Source organism: Lygodium microphyllum, chromosome 16 (genome assembly GCF_053477565.2).
Source record: "Lygodium microphyllum isolate KBCC chromosome 16, Lygodium_microphyllum_v1.1.10, whole genome shotgun sequence".
Lineage (NCBI taxonomy): Eukaryota > Viridiplantae > Streptophyta > Polypodiopsida > Schizaeales > Lygodiaceae > Lygodium > Lygodium microphyllum.
Genome location: NC_141150.1, coordinates 24979263 through 25007037, shown reverse-complemented (window position 1 = coordinate 25007037; position 27775 = coordinate 24979263). Strand labels below are relative to the sequence as shown.

Below are 27775 nucleotides of genomic sequence, written 5' to 3'. Positions count from 1 at the left end.
CAAGCTGTTTGCTTATGCTGAAGATACAAAAAGGTGATGAGGTTTACACGGTCTATACTGTGGATACAAAGACTAGTGAGTTTGTGGGAAAGCCTTTACATGGAGTCACTGAGTATATGGAATGGATTGACAATGAGACTCTTGCATATGTTACACAGGATGATCTCCATCGTCCTTTCAAGGCATGGACAGGTTTGACTCAACAAGGTCACTTTGATATACTTTTCTATATGGTGAATGTTGCAGTGATAATGGGCTGAGTGTGGAAGGGCTTACTGTTTGAACACTCAATGTCTGGTTGTAAATTGAGTGTGGGACTTAATTATGCCTTTAGTGGCACAATGAAGGGTGCTAATCTCTGCTTTTGGAGGGAGTCGTGATGTGGATCAGATCTATTTCAGACATTGTGTTGGCAACAATAGGAGAAGAAAAAGCATAATGCTGGAGGACAGTGTGCATCCCAGGACTCATACATTCATTGCCTTGCTGAAAGCTTGTGCTTGTTTAGCAGACGTGAAGCAAGGTCATATCATCCATTCTAAGGCTGTGCAATATGGCTCTGAAAGGGATGCATTTGTCAGTTGCAGCTTGATTGACATGTATTGCAAATGCAGTTCACTACTAGGAGCTCATGATGTTTTAAGTAAGCTGTCAGATCAAGATGTAGTGTCTTGGAATGCACTGATCCTAGGACATGCTGAACTTGGGAATGGAATGGAGGTTCCGAGATGCATTGAGGAGATGCAGTCAGATGGCATTTCCCGGAATGAAGTTACATTCATTAGCAGTGTGAAGGCTTGTAGCTTTATAGAGGCTATAGAATATGGGCAAAATCTGCATATCAAGGCAACACAAAAGGGTTGGGAAACATACATGCATATTGGTAGCAGTTTGATTGACATGTATGCCAAATCTGGATGGCTTTTAGATGCACATAAAGTTCTTCACGAGTTGCCAGTTTGAGATATTGTATCATGGAATGCACTTCTATCAGGGTATGTGAAACATGGCTGTAGTAACGAGGTTCAAATATGTTATCAACAGATGCAGCTAGGGGATGTCTCTCTAGATGTAACTACATTTATTGGTCTCCTGAATGCTTCTAGTGATTTGAAAGCTTTGGACATTGGATGAACTCTACACACAGACATCACACAACATGGTAGAAAAAGCATTTATATTTGACAAAATTAGCAGAAAAAAAAACTCCACTTGGGGAAGAAAAATGCAATGCTGGAACACTATTGAGGAAACAGGGCCTCAGAATTGAAGGAATGCATAAAAGCCATGTACGATTTGCAGCGCAATACTAAGAACTATACTTTGCCTCCGAACAGAGAGAAGTACAAGCAACTCAAGAACGAAAATAGGGAGTTGAAGAGGAGTTTCAGAGTTGCCAGATTAACACGACAAGCATAAGAACGTCGCACGTTTGGATGGATTCATCACGCTATAATGCACTGCATTCTTGATACTCTCGGAGATAAATGAAAAACGATGCATTGACGTTACTCTGGACCATAGAAGAGTTTATGAGTTTCAAAAAGAGGAAGAGGACTAGAGAGAGGCATTCAAAGCGAACACAAGCGATTTCAAGCTAAATTTAAGGGTGGGAGCTTACAGGACAGAGGACTTGCAGCCTTATGTTTTGAATGTTGTGAAGAAGGCTGAAAAGCTTATGTTAGAGAAGGGCGAGAACAAAGAATATCTTCCGATTGAGGTGTGAGCAGCTTTCAACAAAGTCACTGCAGAGTTACTTCTTGGAGTTGATAATCCAATGATCAAAGAAGGAAGAGTGGCCACAGTTCAGTCGCTCTTAGAAACAGGGTCTCTTCAGCTTACAGCGGCCTTCATCCAACGATACCTACCTAGAGCAAAAGTGCTTATTTCTTCTCCAACTTGGGGAAACCACAAGAATATTTTGAATGATGCTGGTGTTCCATGGTCAGAGTATAGATACTTTGATCCAAAGACAGGTGGTCTAGATTTTGATGGGATGATATCCGATATTAAGGCTGCTCCTGTAGGTTCAATCATTCTATTACATGGCTGTGCACACAATCCCATAGGAATTGATCCTACTCCAGAGCAATAGGAGATCATTGCTAATGTTATTCAAGAGAAAGGTCACACTGCTTTCTTTGATGTGGCCTATCAGGGCTTTGCCAGTGGCAGACTTGATGATGATGCCAATTCCGTAAGACGATTTGCTGCTCGTAGGATGGAGTTGTTTATTTCACAATCCTACAATAAGAACCTTGGATTATATGTTGAGCAAATTGGAGCCACAAATGTCATTACATCTTCACCCGAAGTTGCCACTGCAAGCTAATTTGGCTTTCTATTTGTCTTCAGTTATTGGCAAAAATAAAAACAGAGACTTGACATCATTTTCTCATCTTTCTTATTCGCTTGATTGATCTTCTATCTTGGAATTTCTCAAGGACCTCTATGGTCGCGACTTTGATTTCGAGAACCCTTCGACATCTTTGGTGAGCCCGACGTGTTAGCATCGTATTAAAAAAATTTCAGGATGGGAGATACATCAGTATCAATTTGAGCCCCTTCTACGATTCCTGCTTTGTCCTCTACTTCGACTTCATCATCGACTTCTGCTTCAAGTACTTCTACGAATGATTTAAAGCAGATTTTGCAGAATATGTCTATGTATATGTAGTTTCAAAATCAACAGATACAATTGTATATGCAGCAGCAGCAACAGTTACATCAACAATAGTTGTCTCAACAAAAGCAACTATATTCGGAGCAAGAGAATGCAATCAGCGTGACTAAGGTGATTGAAGCAGTTGAAAAAGAAAAGAAGCTATTTGATGGACGTAATGTATCGGCTTATTTGAAGATGTATGAGATTAAGATGGGATTTTGTGGAGTATTGACAGGACTTATGAGTAAATATTTTCTTCGCCTTGTCACACCTGCCTTGAGGGTAAAAGTGACTGATCTTTTCCTTCAAAATTCACATTGGCAAGATTTTAAGAAGGCCCTGAAAGAGGAGTATTTTCTTGAGGACTTTGGGATGGCTACACGGCGGTCATTCCGAGAGTGGATCTACATGCCAAACAAAGGTCTAGCTACTTCAGAATTGATACGAGAATTTGAAGAGAGATATAGTCAGCTTGATGCCATTGAACAAAGAGCATTGGATATTGAGAAAGTTGAACTTTTCTTGCAAGTTGCAGATCCTGCTCTTCAGGAAGAATTAGGAGAGCTTCTTGAGGATTGCACGAAGCCTATGGGTCTTAAAATAGATTGGCAAGACACCCAGGATGCGGTCTCGACTTTGACCAAGAGGCAGATATGGAAGACCCGCCTACAGAATAGATCTATGACATCGATCTAGTCTTCTGCTCCTATGTCTGCTCCTACCCTTGTCATTTCTTCTCTTCCTTAGCCAGTTACTTGGCCTATGCCAGTGCCTACTATTTCTAATCCTCATGTTCCTCCTGCTCCAAGACCGATGCCAGCTCCTTCTGCTCCAAAGTCATCTGCTCCTTTGGTTCCTTCCTCTCTTGATGACATAATCAAAGGCATAATGGATTTGACACTGGAGTCAGTTGAAGTAAAATTGGTGGGAAAATTGAAAGAGTAGTTTGCTTCGACCGCGCCTACTATTTCTTCTAGTGCTCCTAGTGCACCTAGAAGTGCTCCTAGTGCACCTAGGAGAGATCGAAGATGTATTTGTTGTCATAGTACAGACCATCAGCATTCTAGGGATTGCGAATCTTTTCAAGATGCAAGGTGAAAGAATTTGGTATTTTGGGGATAAGATGGCAAGATCTGGTTGACTGAAATAGGAGTTCCGCTTGCTACCAATTTTGGGAAAGGCAAAATGAAGAAATTAGTAGATGATATGGCTGCGCGTACTTCTTATGTGGCAGTTAGAGAAGATGCCTCTGCATATGGAGTCCAGATTGAGAAAGGTTCAGAGAGTCAATCAGCATTATGGACCTATGCTATAGAGACGGCAAACAAGGGGAAAATTTAGCAGACTGTTTTGACTAGTGTAGGTTCTAGCATCAGATCTGAGACAGGTTGGGATTCGCCTGTTGACAGGTACACTATTTATGCCTACTTGGCTAAGTCTCAGGGAGCAGATGTACTTGTTGAGGAGAAACGTAAGAGAGATGAAGAGAATCCAAATGCAGCTAAAAAGACTAGAGGGGGTGATTTTGTTACTCCACCTACTGCAGGGCCGTCTTTGAGACCAGGGCCAGAACGACAAATGGAGGATGCTCAAAAGAAAAAAAATATGCAGGAACCTAGACAGAGAAAGCAACCAGGATTTAGATTAATATCCGATATTGAGACATCTACGGACATGAAGAAAATCTTTAATGACAAGATACTTGGCAGTGAGGGAGGTGACTTTTACTATTTCTGAGGTTTTGGGCATTTCAAAAAGAGAGTTTCAAGATCATTTTCAAGAAGTCCTGAAGAGAAAAAGACATACATTGCCTACTACTGATACACATGGAGTTTTGGTTGGGGAGTTGGAGTTGGATGAGGATGAGGTTATGGTCGAGAATGCTTCTGTTTTTCCGCAGACAGAGAAAAGGGTTCAGCCTATGCATTATGCTGAAATGGATCAGCCTATCTTGGTACCGCGCAGTCATTTGTCGCGGAGTCATTGGGCTAGGGCAACTACAGAAACAATGGTAAAAATTGGAGAGAAACAGGTGCCTTATGTTGCTTTGGTGGATCATGGTTCAGAGATTAATCTCATAGTTCGTGGAGTTTATGAAAGTAATAGATGGCCTATGGATATAGAGCATGGGTGGCGTATGAGAGCCGCCAACAACACTGTAGGTGATTTGTATGCTGCCTGTCCTAGTGTCAGGATTTCTATTGGAGATGTAGAGGAGGATTCCCATTTCTTTGTGCAGGATTCATGCTCTTACCCCATAATCATAGGACAGCCATTCATCACAGAGATGCGCATGGAGACGAAAGTAATGGATGATGGATCTGCTTATGCATGGATTCACAGTAAAGATGGTATGAGAGCAGTCCAGTTTATGACTGTGTGTGTAAATCATGCTAGAATCAAGGATACTCTTTGAGATGCACCTTTGCCCACTATGAGGGATTCAGGTTTTCAATAGGTACCGCTGTTCCGCGAGATGAGAGTGGTACAGAGCAGAGGAGATTGGAGTTCTCGCCTCCTAGTAGTAGCAGTGTTTTCTCCTCCAATTTTATTGGAATTTCAGCAAACAGTTCGATGAGTTATCAGAAGATTTCTAAGTTGCCTAGAGCTACAAGGGCAATACATATGCAGAAAGGAGAAAGATTTGAAAAATGCAGGTATTTTAGAGGATGATAGTAATATAGATGGGATATATGATAGTATGGTTTGTGCAGATACGATGACAAAGATGGAAAATATGCTAAAAGCTGATATGTAGAGTTGTCTCAGTAATGTATCAGCACACTCCCTGGACATGTTTCATGAAATTTCAGATTTTGCGTCACAGATAGAGTCAGAGGCTGAGGTGACTCAACAAAAAGTATTGAGAGCTGAAGAAATTCAGCAAATAGAGTTTTCGGCTGATTATGATCAGCCTATAAAGACATAGAGGGCTGAAAACTTTCAGTCAATAGAGTTTACTACTAAAATATTTCAGCATCCAGAGTTTAGGGCTGTTCCTATGCAGTTCATAGATCAGAGGGCTGAGGATATTCAGCCACCAGGTGGCAAAATTGCTGATTTATAGCATGATTTGAGTAGTGCAGAGGATCATAATAAAGCCAGGGTTGACACAAAATACAAGACAGTGGATAAGAAGGTGAAGCCGCGGTAGCTGGACCGCTTCCACCTAACAGTGATCAGCAAATAGAGAGGGCTGCCAAGCAGCCAATTTTGAGGAACCCAGAGCATATAGGCCATAAATTTTTAGCAGAGACTCTTGCTGAATTAAAAATTGAAAATGGTGATTTCTTGCTACCCTCAAAGAAGCAATTCTTTCAGGATATGCTTGAGCCACATGGAAGGGGGTTTGCTTTCTTCTCGCATGAGATTGGATGTGTGAATCCGGATATTGTTGCCCCTATGGTGATCTTTACTATTCCTCATATTCCATGGAACCTCCGACCTATTCTAGTGCCTAGGGCACACCTGCCAAAGCTAGTTGACTTGTTGAATGAGAAAATCAGAATGGGAATCCTAGAGCTGCCATCTGCACCATACTCAAATAGGTGGTTTATGGATCCAAAGAAGAATGGTACTCGCCGATTTATACATGACATGCAGCCAGTAAATAGAGTTACTATCAGGAATGTTGGTATAGGTCCAGTTGTGGATGTGTTTGCAGAAGCATTTGCTGGACGTGCCATCTATTCTTTAGGTGACTTGTATTCGGGATATGATCAGTTTCAATTGGCCTTGGAAAGCAGGGACATAACCACTATGAGAACTCCTATTGGGCTTGTCAAGATGTGTACCTTGCCTCAAGGTGCCACTAATTATGTTGCGCATATGATGAATGCCATGCATAAGGTCCTTCATGAGTATATACCTCAGCTTACCATGCCTTTCTTGGATGATGTGCCCATTAAGGGGTGTGCAGAAGAAGAGAAGAATGAGAGTCTAAATGAGCAGGGATGCAGATACTTTGTGGCTGATCATATTGTAGCTTGTGAAAAGATTTTGGCCAGGTTAGAAGAAGTGAACTTGACACTATCATGACAAAAATATGTTTTTGGAGTAAATGAGGTTGCCATTGTTGGACATATGTGCGGGTATTATGGCAGGAAACCTTCACCTGCGAAGGTGGATGCTATAGGAAAGATTACGGAGTATTGTTCTACCACTTCAGAGGTATGGAGATTCATTGGAGCCTGTGTGTTTTACATAATTTGGATACCCCATTTTGCACACATAGCAGATTGTTTATATCAACTATTTCGAAAGGGGCAGAAATTTTATTGGGATGAGAGCCACACTAGAGCCATGCAGAAATTGAAGAAGCTATTGAAGATTTATCCTACTCTCAGGAAAGTGGATTATAATTGCAGAAGGCCTATTGTATTGACAGTTGACACTAGTCCAATTGGCATAGGTTGGGCTGTGGGTCAAGATGATGCAGATGGAAACATATACGCTATTCGGTTTGGGGAGAAAGTCCTAAATGAGAGACAGAGGAGGTATCTGCAAATCAAGAGGGAATTACTAGGAATTGTTACGGCTCTCAAATTTGACAAGGAGTACTTTATTGGAGCTCCAGTTGTGGTAGAGACAGATTGCTTGCCATTGATAGGTATGATTAGGAGTTGCTATACTCCGGATATAGCTATGCTGAGATGGATTGCATACATCAAGTCATTAAATCCAGAATTTAAGCATATAGCAAGGAAGGATAATCATGGCTGATATGTTGTCTAGAGCCAAATATGATGATAAGAAGACACTACTTGCACAAGAGGATGATGCAGAAATTTCAGCCGCTATGGTTGATCATGTTTGCCATGTCTATGGTATTGTGGCTTTCATAGAAGAACTCTATGTTGGAGATTGGTTGCAGATTGGCAAATACCTTAGTACACTAAGCAAAAGAGATGAATGGATAGATGAAGAGTTCAAGAAGATCAGAAGAAAAGCCTATGGTTAATTTCTCAAGGACGGATTTCTTTGGAAGAACCGGAAGAAAAGAGGTGGATTACCCTTGCGGGTTGTGTGCAATAAAGAGACCCAGTTACAGGTGATGAGAGAGTTTCATGAGAGTCCTTGGGCTGTTCATAGAGGAGTGTGGGCTACTTATGAGAAAATCAAGGAAAAATATTGGTGGAAAGGCATGTACAGAGATGTTTGTTGCTTTGTAGAGACTTCCAGAGACTGTCAGATGTATTCTGTGGTGCATCATCGAGACGAGCTTCACCCGACCTATCCGCTATGCATTCATTTTAAGTGGGTAGTTGACTTGGTTACTATGCCGATGGGTCTATGGCAGATGAGATATATTGTATTGGCTAGAGAGGATCTTACTAATCATGTTGAGGGCACACCTTTGAGAATGAAGACCACTAGTGCAGTGTGTAAGTTCTTATTGGAAAAAATTTTCTTGCAGGTATGGCTGTGTGGGTAAGATCACTGCAGATCACAGTGAATTAGATGCAGATGAAGCTAGGGAGTTTTTCTCTCAATTAGGAATCAAGTTGGCTCTAACCATAGCATACAATCCAAAGGGAAATGGAAAGAGTGAAAGAGGACATCTGCCGATAGTGAAAGCATTAGTCAAAGCATGTAGAGGATGGATTGGAGAATGGTCGAGACTTCTACCATTTGCTTTGTGGGCTGATCATACGACTCATAGTGTTACAACAGGATATACGCCCGCAGAGTTGATGTATGGTCAGAAACGGTTATGCCGACTGAGACTTGTGCTTTGACTTGGACAGTTTTACCTTGGCAGGAGGATTTGATGAGAGAGGAGCTCTTAGCTCTTCGGATCCGACAGTTGGAGAGAAGACCAGAGGATATTCAGCTAGCTATTGACAAGTTGAAGGTTGCTAGACTTAGAAATAAAGACAGGTTTGATAGTAGGCATCGCTTGCGGCCTAGAGCAATAGAAGAGGGAGACTGGGTATTAGTCTTTGATAGCAGCCTTGAAAATCAGCATACTGCACTTCGAAAGATGGTGAAAAGATGGTTTGGGCCGTACATAGTCAGACATGTCTTTGATAATGCAACATATGAGCTGACAGAATTGGATGGGACAGTGCTTAGAGTGCCCATTGCAGGAAAAAGAATCAGGATTTTCAAGAAAAGAGATGATGAGGATTATGCAATGGAAGAATTTGCAAGAGAAGAGCAACGAGAAGAAACTCCAGTAGAAGAGACAGATGATATGACATATAACCTTGCTGATATACCGAAAATAGACAATGAAGAGATTGATCTGTACGTGGATCTTGACGACAATGATCATGGGTAGTTGGCCCATCCGAAGGATGCGTAGGATTAGAGGGGGTGGATGTCATACTGCTACGTATCCGAGGTGTGGAATCCACCAAAAAGTTGTGTGTGTGACATTTGTTACTTTGTACATACTTAGACGTTGTGCTTTGCTCTGCCAGAACGTTTTGCCTTCAGTTTCATGTTCAATTTCACAAAAGAGACTAGTGTTGTTTGGGAGCGAATTTGATATTTGTTACAAATAATTTAGAAGGAGAATGGGCTATAAAATATTAGGTTCACATAGTGGAGTAAAGTTGTGCCATTGGACAAAGTTACAACTAAGAGGGCAACTTCATATTTGTTCCTCCTGGGAAAGATGCGTCACAACATTTAGGCAGAGCTGTAGTGTGACTCTTGGCATTGCTAGAATAATAAGTGATATTATAAAATTTCCCCTGCAATGCTCAGCATTTTTTTTAGTGCTATGTGAGCTCCCATATAGACCAACCCTCTACCCTCTCCTAACCAACATATGACCCAAACGCATATTTCAGAATTCAGTACTGCAAATGGAATAGTGCCATGTTTAGGCTTGCAGTTTTGTAAAATTATTGAGACTAGTGATAACACATACTGACATGGGGTACTATAGTTTTTAATGGCAATGGATCACAGTACACATGATTGAGCATCGTGGGAGCAAAAAAAGGGCAAGTGCATCTTTACGAGCCAATATGAATATTCAGGTTGGGAGCTTTGAAGATGTCCTGAAGAAACTTGAGGTTAATGATGAAAACTCTGGATGGGAACAAGCGTGTGAAAGGGTAGATGTGGCCAGGATTTTTTTTTAAAAAGCTAAAGATGGAGGGAGCCATGTTTAGCAGAGCGGAAGCTCACGATTCTTTTGGAGGGGAACGCATCTTTGTGGAGGGTGCTTTTGTGTTACAGAAGGTAGAGGGAAGGGTTAAAAAAATAGCAGACGAGAAAAACTCCATCTGGCGGGCCTGGTTGTAGCAATGAGCTGACACTTTTTTATGGGAATGGGCCTTTTCAGATCACTGACAATCTTACACTTATCTGGAATAAGTATGGGTGGGATCATGTGTCAAACATAATATTTGTTGACCAGCCAATTGGGACTCGTTTTAGTTACAGCAATGATATTCGAGACATTCGGCATGATGAGAATGGCGTCAGTGAAGATATGTACAGTTTTTTGCACACCTTCTATGAAGCACATCCTGAGCTTTTAGGAAATGAGTTCTATGTTACCGGAGAATCATATGCTGGACACTACGTTCTTGCTATTACTAGTCGCATTCACATGGGCAACAAAGCGAAAGAGGGTTTATCAATCAACTTGAAGGGATTTGCTATTGGCAATGGCCTCACAGATCCAGAGATACAGTACAAAGCATATGCAAATTATGCTTTTGAGATGGGCCTTATTGGTGATAAGGATCACACCAGATTGAGCAAGCTGTATCCTGCATATGACATGTCAATCAAGCTCTCTGGGACAAGTGGTACAGTCACATGCGTAGCTTCATATTTGGTCTGCAATTCGATATTCAACTCTATCATGTCCATTATTGGGAGTGTAAATGATGTTCCATATGTACTTTGAATCACGTGGCAAAAAGGCACAAGATCCAGTGGTGCTGTGGATGTCCTAGCAGGCCATTTGAAGAAGCTTTAGTGATCAGAGAGTAGATTACAAATGCACTTTCAAGTTCCTCAATGGTAGATTTACAAGAGCTATGTATTGCACCAGGCAAGGCATCATGGATGGCCTATTTGGATGTGTATTGACTTGATTCTGATGGATCGGTGTTTGTTGGATGCTGCTTTGTTTGCGTCAGTTGCAACTCTTGCATATTTGAAAATACCAGATGCTTCTGTGACTGATTATGACAAGGTACTCCCAGCTAGCAGGACATCAAGAAAATTTGATAATGGTAGATCAAATGAAAACTAGCAATGATTGAAAAGTGTAAAAGGAAAAAGATTGAAACTTGGGCGAGTTCCAGTGGCACTGACTTTAGTGCTGCACTCAAGACACATACTAGCTATCCCATCAGCTGAAGAAGAGTCTATTTTGAAGACATTCTCTTGAAGACTGGATGAAATATTTGATGCTCTTGTAATCTGATTTATAACTTGACGTGGTTTTCTTGAGAGGATTGATTCTCTTGGTTGATCCGTCTTGCCACTTGTACTTGAACCAAAAATTGTAATACACTTAAACCATGGCATCATATTCTTCTTGATTATTTGTTTCACTTGATCTTTCATCTTGGAATTTCTCAAGGACCTTTGTGGTCGCGACTTTGCTTTCCGAAAACCCTTCGACAATGCACAAGACATGAAAAGGCCAACATGCACAAAAACGCGGGGAAATACCCCTTGGTGGGATGACACTCAAGAACGGGGCGCCACGCAACAGGGGCTGAGGGGAGGGTGTGTAGGGGGTTGAATGGGGAGGGTAGGGGGACAGGGCGTAGTTAGATGGGAGGGTGGGGTTCAGTGGGGTGAGATTTAGGGGTAATGGGGTGAGGGTTAAGTTAGTGGGGTAGGGGGTTTAGGTAATGGGGGTTAGGGTAATGGGGTTGGGAGTTGGGTGGTGGGTTTAGTGGGGTGGGGGGTTTAGGTTAGGGATGGGGGACGAGCGGGTAGGGGAGGGGGTGGGGTAGGGGGGAAGGCGGATGGGTGGAAGGTAGGGGGGGGGGGGGGGGGGGGGGGGGGGGGGGGGGGGGTGGCGCGCAAGGGTTAAGGGGATGGGTGATGCAGGTGGCGGCATGCACAGGCGCGAGGACGTGGCGGGGGCGGGCGGCACGACAACATGGCATGGTGGCAAGGGTGGCGACTACGGCACCCAGAGCGAGGGGAAGGCTGCAATAGTGAGAGGGAGGGTAGGAGGAGAAGATAAGAGGGGGAGGAGAAAGAAGAAGGAAGGGAAGGATGGGGGAGGAGAAGGAGGTGGGAGGGAAGAGGTGGCGGGGGCGAAGAGGTGGAGGCAGGAGGTGAAGGGGGCGAAAGAGTTGGAGGGAGGAGATGGAGGGGGAAGGGAAGGCGAGGTGGGGGAAGAAAGGGAAAGGGAGAGGGAGGGGTGGAGGAGGAGGGGGGACAGGATGGTCGGAGGGGGAAGAAGAAGAAGAGAAGGAGAGAAGGAGGAGGGGGGGAGGAGGAGGGAAGAGGACAAAAAGAAGAACAGGAGTAGGGGGAGGGAAGAGGACGAAAAGAAGAACAGGAGTAGGGAGAGAGAGGGAAGGGTTGGGGAGAGCGAAGAATACTGAGAGAGAAAGAAGAATAGAGAGAAGAGGGAGGAAGGAGAGGGGGGAAACCGTCGGGGAGGGGGGCTAAATTTTTTAAATTAAAAACAGTAAAAAAAGTAAGATAAATAATTAGAAAAAGAAGAAAAAGAAAAATAAGGAAGCTCCCCCTCCTTCCGTACATAGGCATGGGGTGGGGGTAAAAAAATTTGCAGTTGGGGGACCCGTAGATGGGCCAGGACGGTGGTGGGGGAGGCGCGGATGCCACAAGGGACGTCGCAAGGCGTGTAAAAGCAAAAATACGTGCATTCACGCGCGAGGCGAGGTGCACAGGAACTCGAGAAAACAAAGAAAATTTAAAAACATGCAAACTGTGCATCAAAATGAAATTCCATAAAATTGAAAAATGTGTCAGGTTACAAGGGAAAGATGAAGGAAAAGTGCAACAGGGTGTCCAAGGTGAAATGAGGGTGTTCACATAGGAAACATGTGAAAAACAAGCCCAAAAATGCATATCAAAATTAATATCGAGAAATCCGTTCATGAAAATGAAGTGCCAAAAACAGTAAAAATGTACAAAAAGTCATACTGGGCAGGCTATCATTTCAGAACACGGTTTGGATGAAGATAAGACCCGTTCACATGGAAAAAACCCAAAAAATCATACTCAAAAAGGGATTCGAAAATTAATATTGAATGATCCGTGCACCAGAACAAAGGACAATAAAACCAAAAAATGTCAAGACACAAATGATCTTCAAGAATGTCAAATTAGAACTCACTTTTGATGGGGTTATGAGACGTTCACATGGAAAAAACAATGAAATAGAGCTTGAAAATACTATTAAAAATTAATTTAAAAAAATCTAGAGGTTGAAATAGGGTGGAGGAAAAATAAAAAATGTGCAAGAAGGGTCGCCAAACAAGGCTATCTAGTCAGAATGGAATTTCAAGGAGAATAGGATAGGTTCCTATGGAAAAAGGGCAAAAATACACATGAAAAAGACACAAAAACTTGCAAAAATTAATAACGAACAAAGGCGTAGGACAGGGTTGGTATGTCAGATCGTTGTTCCGAAGTGATAAGAGCGCGTTCTCATGGAAATACATCCGATTGTGCAAGGAAAGTATAAAAAATTAATAACGCAAAAACAGTAAACCGGAATAGGGAGATGTAAAAAGGAAAAGTGTGTCATTCGAAGAGACAAATAGGGCTATAAGGTTGGATCGGAAGTGTGGTGAATGTAGGGTGTGTTCACATAGAAAAGGGAAACAATTGTGCAATAAAAGCAACCGTAAGGGGGAAAACACCCTCGATGACAGGAGATACAAGGCTGGGTGGGTGGGTGGGTTAATGACATAAGCATGGGGTATGCACTGTGTCCCCACACTTAAGACGCCACACTTAAGACCTTAACATTTAGGGTAGATTGATCGACATGGCCGAGGACTTGTTAATCAACTAGACGTTGATGTCCACACACTTAAGACTCAACATGCACTTGCAAACAGAAAGGTAGGCTTAAGAACACTTGGCCCATTTCGTAGATGGTTGAAGGGAACAATCGTTGTTGATGCAGGAAAATCGGAGCCATCGGTAGAAGGTATCAGAGCTCACCACAGAACATGTCTAGCATGGCAGGGACCATGCATCAGCACCCAAGGAGGTAGCTTTGTCAGTAAAGTCTGTGGAGTCAAGTGTCGATGATGAAGAATAGAACTCTCAGCTCATGGGCACTCAGGAGGATGATAAAACAATCACTTGCCCCATGACACCCATCGCTCAATGAATAAGCATGAAATCCCATAACTCAAGGCCGATTTAGAATTGAACAAGGGGAAAATGATTTAGAAAGAGTATGCCCACAATTGATGGTGCATTCCTGTGTTCCACCCGGTGTCAGCATACGGTGCGAGAAGGAAGGCCAGGGAGCCTTGTCATGCACTGTATAGAACAGGGTGACGTAGCCTATGATGGTGGCAGAGATCCATCCCGTGGGTGCATAAGGAAGTGAGAACGTATCTACCCTTAATCCTCACCTCTCAATAATTGATTTAGGAAATACCAGTCACACTCAACCCCCCTCTGTCGCACACTCTGTTGATAGATACAAGAGGGCAACCCGTTCCTAAAAACCATTGATGTTATCCTCACAGTCACTTGTGCAAAGGTTGTATATCTTGTGTGCATTTGATAGTGCAAGTGTGCATCTCGCCCTCTGTTGGCATACGGTGCAAGAAGAAAGGCTAAGGAGCCTTACAATGCAGTGCACATGAACAGATCATGCTTTGTGCATTGAGAGGCCCATCTATGTGTACAACACTCCATGCCACACAACTCATCTCTCATTGATTGAAAGATAAGGACTAGTCAATCGGCCCACCCTCTGTCTTGCACTCATTTGATAGATATAAAAGGGCAACCCGTGCTCACATTCCCATCCGGTTCAAGAGGAAAGCTCACATCACTCAAGGAGTTTTTGATGAAGATCACTGGTTGGTTGTCGACAAGGTGCCGATGAAGAGGCGTACCTAGGGAGGTGGCCAACAGATCTAGTACTTGAGTTTATCCGTAGAGCATGTCGTCTTTGGAAAATGTATTTTGTTGTAGGGAATCAGTCCTTCGAATGAGACGGCTGATACAACGCACCAAGGGAGGTGGCTTTGAAAAGTTGTGTTTGAAAAGGTTCGACGAGTGATTCAACTGTTCTAGACTGTGGGGTGCTTTCACCTTTTCCACAACCAGCTTCCCGTCTAAGGGTGTTTACCACCTTTTCTTAGAACGAGGCCTACTATCACAAGGGATTGCTTCCTTTTCTCCCATAACAATTTTTTTTTCCTTTCTTTTTTTTCTTTTTTTCTTTCCTTCTTTCCTACTCCCGAGGGTGTTTCTACCTTTTCTCAAAGAATAGGTCGGCATGACAAGGAACGAAGTTCTTTTCTCCCATGACCGATATATATATATATATATATATATATATATATATATATATATATATATATATATATATATATATATATATATATATATATATATATATATATATATATATATATATATATATATTCTCTCTCTTTCTTTTTTTTCTTTTGACTATCTTTGAAACATCGAATGATAGGGGCGCCATGTATAAGAACCATCCTCACCACCTCTATTGGATCAGACAAGAGGAGAACAGAGTAGGAATGGGAGGTATTTGTGAGGGGCTAGCAAAAGGATGCCGCCTCATAAAGAAGAGTGTAATGGCTATCAATAGCACAAGGAAAATGATAGTTTGATGCCCAAAATGGAAAGGGTGGGTCGATTGTGATTGTCAAGATCCCCAAGGCCCAAGTACTTCTTCAGGCGATGGTGATTGATCAAGAAAGGATCATCAGAGGCATCAACTGTCTGGACTTGGAGCCATTCAGATTGACAGCAAGTACCTTATAAGGACCCATCCATCATTGTTGAAGTTTGCTTGGAAACTTTCCGAATCTTGAGCTTTAGTCCATGAAAAGATCACCTTCATTGAACTCCTTGTGCTTGATGAAACTGTCATGATAGGCCTTGCGTTGCACTTGAGTGGTTTCCATGCACTATAGGGCCATCCACTGAATCTCATCCAAACATTCCAAATGTAGTTGGCAGTGCTGGAGAGACTCATCATCTCCCAAGCATTCATTGATGGCCATGCGCAAAGAGGGTAGCTCGAGTTGAATAGGAAATATGACTTCTGTTCCATACAACAACTCGAAAGGAGTTTGTTCTGTAGCTGCCTTATGGGAGGTTTTGTACGCGCAGAGGGCCTCTGTAAGTCAATCATCCCAATCATGGCAATGTGCGGCAATCGTCCTTGTCAGGATTGAGCAGAGGATGCGATTGGTGAATTCAACTTGGCCATTGGCTCTAGGGTAATAGGGAGTGGACTTGGAATGGTGGATCTTATACAATTTTTTCAACTCTTTCATAATCTTGTTATGGAAGTGCGTACCTCTATCACACTAACAAGCTCTAGGGGACTGCCAAAAAACGAGTGATGACCTTCTTGTACAAGAACAAGGCCATGCTATTACCATCGTCCCGCTTCAGAGCTTTAGCTTCACACCACTTTGTTACATAGTCTATAGAGACCAAGATGTATCTATTCTGCTTTCATCTAGTTGGCGAATCAATGGGGCCCACAAAATCAATCCCCACTTATCAAATGGCTTTAGGGGAAGAATGGGTTTCAAGGGCATGGTACTAGATTTGGTAGGCTTTTCCATTGGCTAAAAAGCATCACACCATTTGCAGTAATCATAAGCATCCTTATGGAAGGTTGGCCACAAATATCTGGAAAGTAGGGCCTTTCTGGCTGTCACTTCTCCTAAGAAGTGTCCACCACATGACTCTTCATGGCATGCTTTCAATACTATGCCGACGTTTTCTCCTGCAACATATATTTGCAAGACTTCGTCCTTTCCTTTCTTGTACAGAGTGCCACCTAACAGGGTGTAGGGGTTTCCAACAGAAGCTTCTTCTTCTCATGGCTCGAGATGTTAGGGGGATATTGTTGGGTTGCCAGGAGGTTGGCTATGTCTGTGTACCATGGGGTAACTATTTCAACTAGAAACAAGGAAGCATCAGGAAGGTCTAGATCATCTTTCTCTTCTTCATCATCACTTTGAGGGATTTGCGAAAGGTGATCAGTCCAGGACATGAGAGCGACCGAGTTTGGTAATCACTTCAAAGTCAAACTCTTGAAACAGAAGGAGCCATCTCATCATTCTCCCCTTCACGTCGGCCTTGTTCATCAAGAAGGAAAGGGCTTCATGGTCCACGTAGAATTTGAAATGCATCGACAATAGATAATGTTGGAACTTCTCCAAAGTAAACACCATGGCTAGACACTCAAGCTCTGTCACTGTGTAGTTCTGCTCTCTATTGGTTACTTTCCAACCTGCATAATAAATTGGTTGATCTAATTTAGAGGGGCCCTTTTTGCATAAGACTACACCTAGGCCTTCAACCAATGCATCAGTGTGAACATCGAGCTCCTTCATCCAATCAGGAGGCTACAGGATGGGTGCTTCAATCAAACATTGCTTCAGGATATTAAATGCCTCGTCACAATTAGTGGTTCATGTAAACTCAACATCTTTTCTTAGGAATTTATGCAAAGGATCTGTCTTTGTAGCAAAGTGTGCAATGAACCTTCTCTAGTAGCCCACATGGCCAAGAAATCCCCTCAAGTACTTAAGGTTAGTTGGAGCTGTCAAGGTGGAAATCTTCTCAATCTTAACGGGATCTATTATGATCCCTTGTGTAGAGACAATGTGGCCTAGAAGAACTCCTAATGAGATGCCAAAAACACATTTGTTGGGGTTGAGAGAAATTCCATAGTCTCGGTACTTGTCAAAACATTGCTCTAGGTGTCCCCAATGCTCACGGATTAGGCTATAGACACAGAAGTCATCGAGGTACACCTCAAAGAAATCATGCAAATGGTTTTGAAATAAGATAGCCATCATTACTCGCTGGAATGTAGCAAGAGCATCACAAAGCCCAAATGGCATCACTCTATAAGCATAGGTACCCCATTTTGTTGTGAAGGTTGTTTTGGATTGGTCCTCTTCTGTGATTTTTGGACTTGGTTGTATCTATTAAATTCATCCAAGAGGGAATAGAGCTCATGGTTTGCAATTGTGTTCAATAGTTGGTTTGTGAAAGGGATAGTGAAATAATCCTTCTTTGTCTTGGAATCAAGCTTTCGGAAGTCCACATATATTCGAAGTCTCCCGTTCTTCTTGGGTATGACCACAATGGGTGAAACCCATTCACTGTTAGCCACGGTATAAATAAACTCAGCTTCAAGGAGCTTCAATAAGTCAACCTTCACTAGAGTAGAATAATTGGGATTCATACACCTCTGTCTTTGCCTTACAAGTTTGGGATCTGGTTCAAGGTCAATGTGATGTTGATAGACTGTAGGTTCAATCCCCTTTAAGTCTTTGTATAACCAAGAAAACACGTCTAAGTTCTCCTTTAGTAGGTCTTGTAGGACCACTAGTTCTTCTTCTAGAAGATTGAGACCGACTTTCAAGAGATGTTTGGTACCATCATCATCCAGGAACGTCAATTGCCTTTCACCTTCCACTTTACAAATAAATGTCCCATGGATTGCTTTTGGGTAAAGATCCGACTCTTTCAAGGGAGTGGTCTCATCTTTTGATGATGCACTGAAACTATTGTTGTCTTTTAATGAAGGCTTAGCTCGCTCTTTGGGAGACTAAAAGGGTATCATTAAGGTTTTGAGTTTGGGTTGGGGTGAGTTACTTCTTGGCTTGAGAATTTGTCTTCTGAATATACATCCAAGAACGTCACATAACAGGAACTTCCTGCGTTCTGTTTGAACTGCAAGGCCGGGGGTTTTTGGCAAGGTGCATCGTCATCATATTCTTTAAGGAAGGGTAACTTTGGACGACAATAGCCACTTCCAAAAGAAGTCTTATTCTTCTTAATCCATTTCTTATAAAGGTTTTGCATATGACATGATTCATGGATCAGTCCAAAAGGTACCATAATCATTTTGTCAAACAAAAAGGGATCTTCTGCTTCTGAGGCTTCAAGAACATCATGAACGTCTTCCTCATCTCTGCCTTCTATGAGTAGGATAGACCCTTCTAGCTCACTTTTATAAGCTTCATCTACATTATCACTTTCATCCTCTTAAAGTTCTACTGTGGGTATTCTGTAAGAGAAGAACAAGCTCTCTCTTATGTCCTCTGCTTTTGCTTCTGTCTCTATCTCTGGCTCTACTACTTCCATGTAACAAGGAGAATAATACATTCATGCCTCTATCTCACTATCAGAGGTAATGTCAGAATTCATTCCTTGTTCAGGCAGGAAATATTCACCCATTGATAAGGACTTTGCATCTTGAGGGAGTTGGGATATAGTGCCCCTGTTTGTTGGGAACGATTTGTTTGATAGCCTCTTCGTCTCCTAATGTACCATCCGTTACTTCATTGGAGGAGTTTGTTATGACTTTGATGGTAGATTCATTGTCTTTTTTTGATCCATACAACTTCAACACCACTTTATTAGGTCCTTTGCCTAGGGTTAGGTTCCTTTGAACCGGTCTGTCCTTGCTCTTGCTTCAAAAAGCCAAGGTCTTCCTAACAACAGAGGATATGAGGTCTCGTAGGAATTTGGTTTGACCACCAAATATGTCAACCAATAGTCTCTTCCTGCAAGGGTTGTTTTTACGTAAGGGAGGATGCCCAACAGTTTGATTTTGCTTTGGTCTGCCAATGTGATAAGCCACTGTGTAGGTTGCACTCCTTGCAAACCTAGATCCTTCATTGTCACATCCATCATTATGTTTACTGATGAGCCTCCAACAATCACTGCATCTGCAATAAAGCATCCTTCTATCCATATACCAATCTCTGGGGTTAGAGGATCCAAGAAGGTGTTTTCCACATCTACTTCCTTCACGGGTTCTGAGGCTCTGTTGGATTGTGTTGTTGTTGGGGGAGCAATCCTTAGGCCACGTCTTCTTGTCAAGATGCTTTTAAATATTTTTCAGAAACTGGGAGACAGCATCAACAACTATCGAAAGGCTAGGTTTGGTTTAAAGGTATTTAGGTCTTTGACCAAATCATACTCTTTGATACGATCCATAGGCTTTTCTAATTGACTGGAAAATGGGATCACACCCACTTTTATCTTCCCTTTTTCTTCTAGCAGTGGCAACATCTGTACTTCTTCTTCATGAGGAGGTACTTTTGCATCCTCTATTTTCTAGACCTCTTGTCATGTCTTCGCAACTGTCTCTGTAGCTCTATGTGGCTCTATAGTGCTCTATACTTCCTTATTCTGAATTGCATTGTTTTGCTTATCCCAAGGAAGGTTGAACTTCACACTCTTGGCAGAAGGAACCTTCTCGTTTGGAACTACCGATTCTGCTTTCTTTGCTTGCATTATTGCGGCCACTTCCAATTCCACCAAATTGAAAGCAGGTTCTTGGGTATTTTGCTGGGTATCAAAAGTAGATTTCATAGGGGCTAGACTTGGATAATCTTTTGTAGTGTGGCCTTCTCCTTTTTGCATCAATTGCATAAGGGCTTGCAATCCACAGATCTTCTAGGTTTTGGACAATTTGGTGTTTTCTTCATTTTTGTAACATTCCACCTTTGATCTCTAACCACCACCAGCAGACTATCATCCTCTGTAACTTTGGGAGGGAAACCTCCTTGGACCAAAATTAGGACCAAACTCCCTAAGCTTTGGTCCAATGTCCTGCATTGTCATTTTGGATTCTAGCAAGTTGAATCTTGCATCTTCATCTTTCTATCTTTGTTCGTGCATCTCTTTCAGAGAGTATATATCCTCTGTATGGTTCTTCCTCAAACAGTATGAATAGAAGACTCTAGTAATGGTTGGTTTTGGAGTACACTCAGTGGCTAAATATCCCACTTAATGGGACTTTTTGCACCATGTATTAGAATGCATCACATCTCTCCCACCTCCCGCATGAGTGGATATATTGGCGGTATTCACCTTCAATGTCTATAGCTGCTCTGTAATCACATCCATAAGCTCTTTCTTGATACTTGCCATTGATTCAGATAGGTAGTCCTTTAGATTTTCACCTCCTGGAGTACTTGTTATAGGGTTTTGGGGAGCTTCTGTAATTACTCCATACATAGGTTGGGTTGATCTAGGAGGTCCTCTATTCTAGTTTTGATTCAGAGCTCCTATTGAGACTTGGGGTTGTTGATTCCAGTGGATAGGATTCCACTGTTGTTGAGCATTTGATGAGGAGGCCACTTCCTTAAAGGATTCAAATCTATTCCTAGGAAGTATCTCATGGGATCTTCCTTCTAAAAGTGGAAAGTGAAAATATATTATCTTTTATGGATGCAAATGGACCAAACGACACCTAAGGTGGGAACAAGTCTTCTAGAAAAGGAGCAATTGATCCTATGTGACCTACTAAAAGAGAACTTGAATGTGTTTGCATGGTTTTATAAACATATTAAGGGGATTGATCCCACAATGTGTCAACATCACATCAACCTAGAGCCTCATGCTAAGCCTATAAGGAGAAAAAGACAAAGGTGCATGAATCCAAGTTACTCAACCCTGGTAAAAGTAGAGTTGTTGAAGCTATTAGAAGAAGCTGAGTTAATCTATCTAGTAGCCGATAGTGAATGCGTCTCACCCATCATGGTAATATCCAAGAATAAGGGAAAGTTGCGGAGATATGTGGACTTTTGAAAGATAAATTGCAAAACAAAGAAAGAACATTTCCTATCTCTTTCACAGACCAACTGCTGCACACAATAGTGAGACATGAGTTCTACTCCCTCTTAGATTAATTCAACGGGTACAAGAAAGTGCAAATAGTAGATAAAGATTAGTCCAAGATAACTTTCACAATCAAATGGGAGATGCATACTTATTTTGTGATACCATTTTGGGCTCTCTAACACCCTTGCCATGTTCCAAAGGGTGATGATAGTCACATTCTAAAATCATTTTCATGATTTCATTGAGGTATATCTAGATGATTTCTATGTCTTTAGTTTGATCTTAAGCATTGAAGACACTTGGAGATTAGTATTTTGATGGATCTCAAGAGTATGGGATCTCCCTCAACCACAACAAATGTATCTTTGGAGTTCCTTTTAGGGACTCTATTGGGTCACATTGTCTCTACACAAGGAATAGCTGTAGGCCTTGCAAAAATTGAGAAGATTGTGGCCCTAATAACACCAACTAACCTAAAGCAGTGGAGAGAAATTCTTTGCCATATGGGCTATTATAAGTGGCTCATCACACATTTTGTAGCAAAGGAAACCCCCCATACATAAGCTCTTGAGAAAAGAAGTAGAGTTCATTCAGATGGATGATTGTGAAAGATGCCTTGAACACTTTGAAGTAGTGTCTAATTGAAGCACCCAACTTGCAACCTCCTGACTGGATGAAGAAATTCCATATGCACATTGATACATCTATAGAAGGTTTAGGCATAGTCTTATGAAAAAAAGCCTTCTCAAAGTTGGGTCCGCCCATCTACTATACAAGAGGCAAGGTCACTGATCGAGAGAGAAACTACACAGTATGATTGAGTTAGAGTGTCTAGTGATGGTGTTTGCCTTGGAGAAGTTTTGACACTACTTGTGATACACTTCAAGTTTTATGTGGATCATGAGACACTATCCTTATTGATGAATAAAGCAAATGTTAAAGGTAGAATGATGCGATGGTTACTCTATTGTAGGAATTTTACTTTAAAGTAGTTACCAAGCTTAGTCGCTCTTATGTACTAGTTGATCATCTATCATCACAGATCCCTCAGACTAAAGAAAAGTAGTGGGATGATCCAAACCTTCCTGATGCTTCCCTATTTTGGTCAAAATGGTAATCCCATGGTATGCTGATATTGCCAAACTCCTAGTTATACAATAATATCCTATTGGCATCTCTAATAGAGGAAAGAATAATCTTTTGTTGGAATCAACTCCCTACACTTTGCTAGGTAGCACATTGTATAAATGACACAAAGATAAAGTGCTACAAAGATATGCTATAGGATATGAGATCGAAATATTGTTAAAAGCATGCCATGATGGTCCATGTGGCAGATACTTTGCAGGAGAAGTGATAGCTAGGAAGGATTTGCTCAGAGGTTACTTGTGGCTTGCACTCTAGAAGGATGCCTATGATTATTGGAAACATTGTAATGCATGTCAACAAATGGGGAAGTCTACCAAATCTAGTGTCATGCCACTACGGCCCATTCTTCTCCTAAAGCTATTCAAGAAGTGGGGTATCAACTTCATGGGCCTAATTGACCCTCTAACTAGAAGGAAGCAGAATATGTACATATTGGTAGGTACACTATGTGACGAGGTGGTATGAAGCCAAAGATATCAAGTGAGATGACAGTAACAATGTGGCTCTATTCATGTTACGAGAATGTTATCACACACTTTGGTAGTTCCTTAGAACTAACAAGGGTATTCACTTTCTAAACAAAATCAAGGAAGAGTTAACAAAGATCTACAAGATCTACCACTGCAAGTGCACACCATACTATCCTAGAGCCAATGGCCAAGTCAAAGTTACTAATCACATTATTTATTTGTTCCTAACTAGAGCAATTACTATACATCATTTGACTAGGACAATCAACTTATAGAGGCCCTTTGGGCATACAAAACCTCACATAATATTGCTCAAATATAAACATATTTCCAGTTGGTATATGGTACAAAAGCTATCTTTCATGTTGAGAAAGAACTACTCTCTTTATGAGTAGCCATCGAGGAGTGGCTTGGAGATGAAAAGTCCCTACAAGAATACCTCTTGCACTTGGAATGTCTGGACAAGACTCCCATGATGGCCTTTATAGTGTATGAAAGCCACACAAGCTCAATAAAAGGTTTACCATGACAGCTTCATCAAGCACAAAGAGTTCAATGAAGGTAACCTAGTCCTCGTCTATGATTCATGCTTTGGCAAGTTTTCAAGAAAGTTCCAATAGCGTTGGATGGGCCCCTACAAGATACTCAATGTCAACCCTAATAGCTTTGTCAAAGTGCAAGCCATCGATACCTCCAATGATCCCTTCTTGATGAATGGGTACCACTTGAAGAAGTATTTCTCTCCCTGGGGATTCTAACAATCCTAGTCGACAATTCCTTTCTCTCTTGTGCATTGCTCCTTACTACTCTTCATGCTATTGTTGATATATATCATTCTCATCCTGAGGAAGTGGCAATGTTCTTTTGGTTCCTCATCTCCACCTCTCACCCCTATTCTATTACCTTCCTATTTGATCCAATAGATATGAATCAGATTGTTATGATATATGGTGTTTCTACCATTTGCTTAAAGAAAGAGAAAATATATATATATCATTAGGAAAGAGGACTTCAATTCCTATCACGCGTACTTTCTCTTTAAGAAAATATGGAAACATCCTCAAGAGTAAGAGAAAAAAAGAAAAAGAGAACACACACACGCGCACACATAGAATATAAATAAATAAATGTTACGAAACCAAAAAAAGAAATTTCTTGTCATAACAAGCCTCACTCTATGAAAAGGTAGCAAACACCCTTGGACAAGAAGATAGCTATGGAAAAAGTGTAAACATCCCAGAGTCCAAAAACAATTGACTCCTCAGTTGAAATCTTGAGGATATAGTTTCAAAGCCACCTCCCTTGGTACATTATGTTGTGTGCTTTGACAGTGTGTCTGACCCCTATAATAGATGACCTCTTCTACATGAGATTCAAGTCCCTAATCTGCTAGCTACCTTCGTGGGTATGCCTCTTCATCAGCCCTTATTATTTGACATTATTGAAAAGACAAAGCCGATCATCATCAATAACCCCTTTAGTGATGTGAGCTTTTATCCTAACTAGATGGGGATGTAAGTATGGGCTACCCTTTGTATTCATCAACAGAGCAGAAGACAAAGAGTGGGGTAAGTGATAAGTTCTTCCTTCATTTAATAGAGAGCTTAGGAATAAGGGATGTTACAACATCACATGTTTAGATACATTCTCATTTTCCTCTACAGACATAGGATGGGCCTCTGCCATCACCATAGGGTCATTCTACTCTATACACTACACTACATGGTTCCCTAGCCTGCCTTCTCCTACCTATACCAACTAGGTTGGGACACACTAATGTATCATCAACTATACACACTGGCATACTCCCTCTACACCACTCCTCTTGTTGATTTCTCAACCAAGTGTGAGATATGGATTCTATTATTTCCTTGTCTAGTGATATGAACCATGGGGCAAGAGACTAATCTATCATTCTCACATGAGTGCATATTGAGCTAAGTGTTGTATTCTTTGTAATTGATAACTTAATGACTCTTCATAAAAAATGCCACCTTCTTGGGTTTTGTTGTATGGTTCTTGCTATGTTGGATGGGTGCTGTAACAAGATGTGGTACCTCCTGTAGGCTAACTTTGACCCTTCATAAATTGATGATGGTCCAACTTTACCATCTAAATGGGAGAAGTGTTTCTAACTCTACTTCTTACATTTGTATATGTATGTTATGTTCTAAGTGTGGGGACGCAAGGGTTTGGTTTATAGTTAAGTGCATGGTCCCTACTAAGTTGACAAATCGATCCATTAAGATTTAAGTGTGGAGACGTGTCCCTACACGTCTTATCTGCATACAATCATAAAAACGTCACTATTTGATCTTTAAATGATGTAATATCTTCTTTATGCCTTGTTGGGGTCCTTCCCCATGCAATTGTCCTATTCCACCTCATATCTAGGGTCTTTTTTTGCCCATTGAGCCCTTTCTCTCTTGTGTCCATTCTTCCACATGAATACTGTACTGAAATCTGACCTTACAATGCTATTTTCCCTTTTTAACCCAAATCAATTTCTTTTTACTACCCTCTGTTTTGAGCAACGGTTCCTTACTTATCAATTTTTGAAGGATTTTATATAAGCTGGACATGTTTTCATATGAAAATGCCTTTCTAGTGACCTAACCTTACAATCCCGATTCTTCTCTTCCCTTGGATATTTTTTCTTTTTAACGCTTTTCATTTCAATGTGTGGATTACCTATAATTTAATTTTGTATACTTACAAGTATTTTCTTACGTGTTTCTTATAACGTTTTCATGTAAACATGTTTTTTTTGCATCGGAATAGTGTGTTGCTTGGATAGCTTTGAGTAGTGCACCCAATTAGTCATTTTTGTTTTTTTCTCCCCTTTGTTTTGGCACATGCATCTCATGCTATTAAATTTTTATTGTGTTTTCATACATATTTTTATCATTTTCTTCCATGTGAACATGCTCTCTTGCCATCAAACTATATTTTGACATGATAGCCCTATCATACACCTCTCATCTAACACTTTTTCTTTTTGTCGCACTCTTTTTCGACTAGCAGATCTTCTTGAATTAATTTCTAATTTTCTTTTCATAAACATTTTTTCTATAGTTTCATGGGAACCCTCCTATTTCTCATCAAACCTATGTTTTGATTTGATAGCCATATCCATATTGTCAAACTAGTCATTTTTCCTTTTTACTACACTCCATTTGAGCAAATGAATTTTCCATTATTGATTCTTTATCATGTTTTTGAGTGCATTTTTTACAAATTTCCAGGTGAACACCTCTTTTTTTCTGTTAGATGTATTGCTCTTGCTATCTATCCCATTTTCTCCATTGTCATGTCTACTTTTCCTTTTTCTCCCATCTCAATCCAATGCCCATATCTTTTCAAATTAAATTTTTCATGACTTTTTGGTCTTGTTGCCTCTGCATGTTCGAGCAAACACGAATGCCAGATTTTTACCTTGAAATGCATGCCCTTGGTTCCGTAATTGTAAAATATTACACGGCGCAGCGAACAGAATATGAGAAAGAGATAGAGAGTACACAACAGATAAGAGGAGAATCAGTAAATTCTTTAACTTCAAACAACTGATACAAAGATGGCTCTGTCCACCCGTGCACTTCCACTGTGTGAAGCTTAGATGGCGATCTAGACAAAAGATAGGTGAAGAGCTTAAGGCTAGCTGGAACAACAACTCTGACTGGGTGAAAGATGAGTGAGTGATGGCTGCGAAGGGGTTTAGCTTTTATAGCCCGCGAAGGTCGTTAGGTCGGCCTGCTGACCGACCTACCATATGAACCTCCACTAGTCGGCCAGGGAATATTCCCTTTACCATCGGGCCGGGGGCGCTGCCCCCGGACCCCCGCCAGGGGGGCCGCTGGCCCCCCTGGGACCCCCCAGCCAGGGGCCGCTTCCGCGGCCCCCGGACCCCACAATAGGGGCCCCTTTTAACTCCCTTACACCGCAACTCGATGCAATGCGCCTCGAGTTGCTACCAGCTTAACCACTCTGTCTAACCCAAAGATTAGACCCACAATGGTCACATTTTTGCCATCCGGTCACATAGACCTCATCTGATATACAAGTCAGGACTCCACCAATGTCCGGGCTCACACTTGGCTTCTCCTCATAATGGGGGCCTTACAACTTTGAGCACCATGGATCATTGGTAGCACCTAATGAGGGTGGGGCATTGATCATATCTAACACCCCCCCTCAATGTCCACCTATAGGTGAACTATCTCCTTGGCCCAATGCCGAGTCTCTGAAGATGAACTTGAAGCAAATCCTTCGTAAGTGCTTTGGTGAAGATATCTGCTCCATTCTCCTCTGTTGGACAGTAGACCAATTCCACTATCCCATCCTCCATCAAATCACGCACATAGTGATACTGGATCTCTATATGTTTGGTGCGTGCATGAAACACTGGATTTTTGGCAATGGCGATGCAACTCTGATTGTCACATCTCAGCACAGTTGGTTCTTCATCCTGCACTCCCATATGCCATAGAATCCTTCTCAACCATACGGCCTCACATGCAACAAAACAAGCTGCCTTGTACTCTGCTTCGGTAGAAGACAATGCCATTGTTGGTTGCTTCTTACTAATCCAAGAGAAAATTTCTGAACCCAAAGAGAAACAATAACCAGAAATTGACTTCCTGGAATCAATGTCTCCTGCCCAATCTGAGTCACAGTTCCCCACAAGAGAAGTTCC

At 41.6% G+C, this 27775-nt stretch overlaps 2 pseudogenes; both read left to right on the top strand.

Moving 5' to 3' along the window:
• Window positions 1–438: 438 nt before the first annotated feature.
• LOC148022647 (aspartate aminotransferase P2, mitochondrial pseudogene) lies at window positions 439–2332 on the top strand (annotated as a pseudogene).
• Window positions 2333–9591: 7259 nt separating this feature from the next.
• Window positions 9592–10538, top strand: LOC148022646 (serine carboxypeptidase-like 49 pseudogene; annotated as a pseudogene).
• The last annotated feature ends 17237 nt before the right edge of the window (window positions 10539–27775 follow it).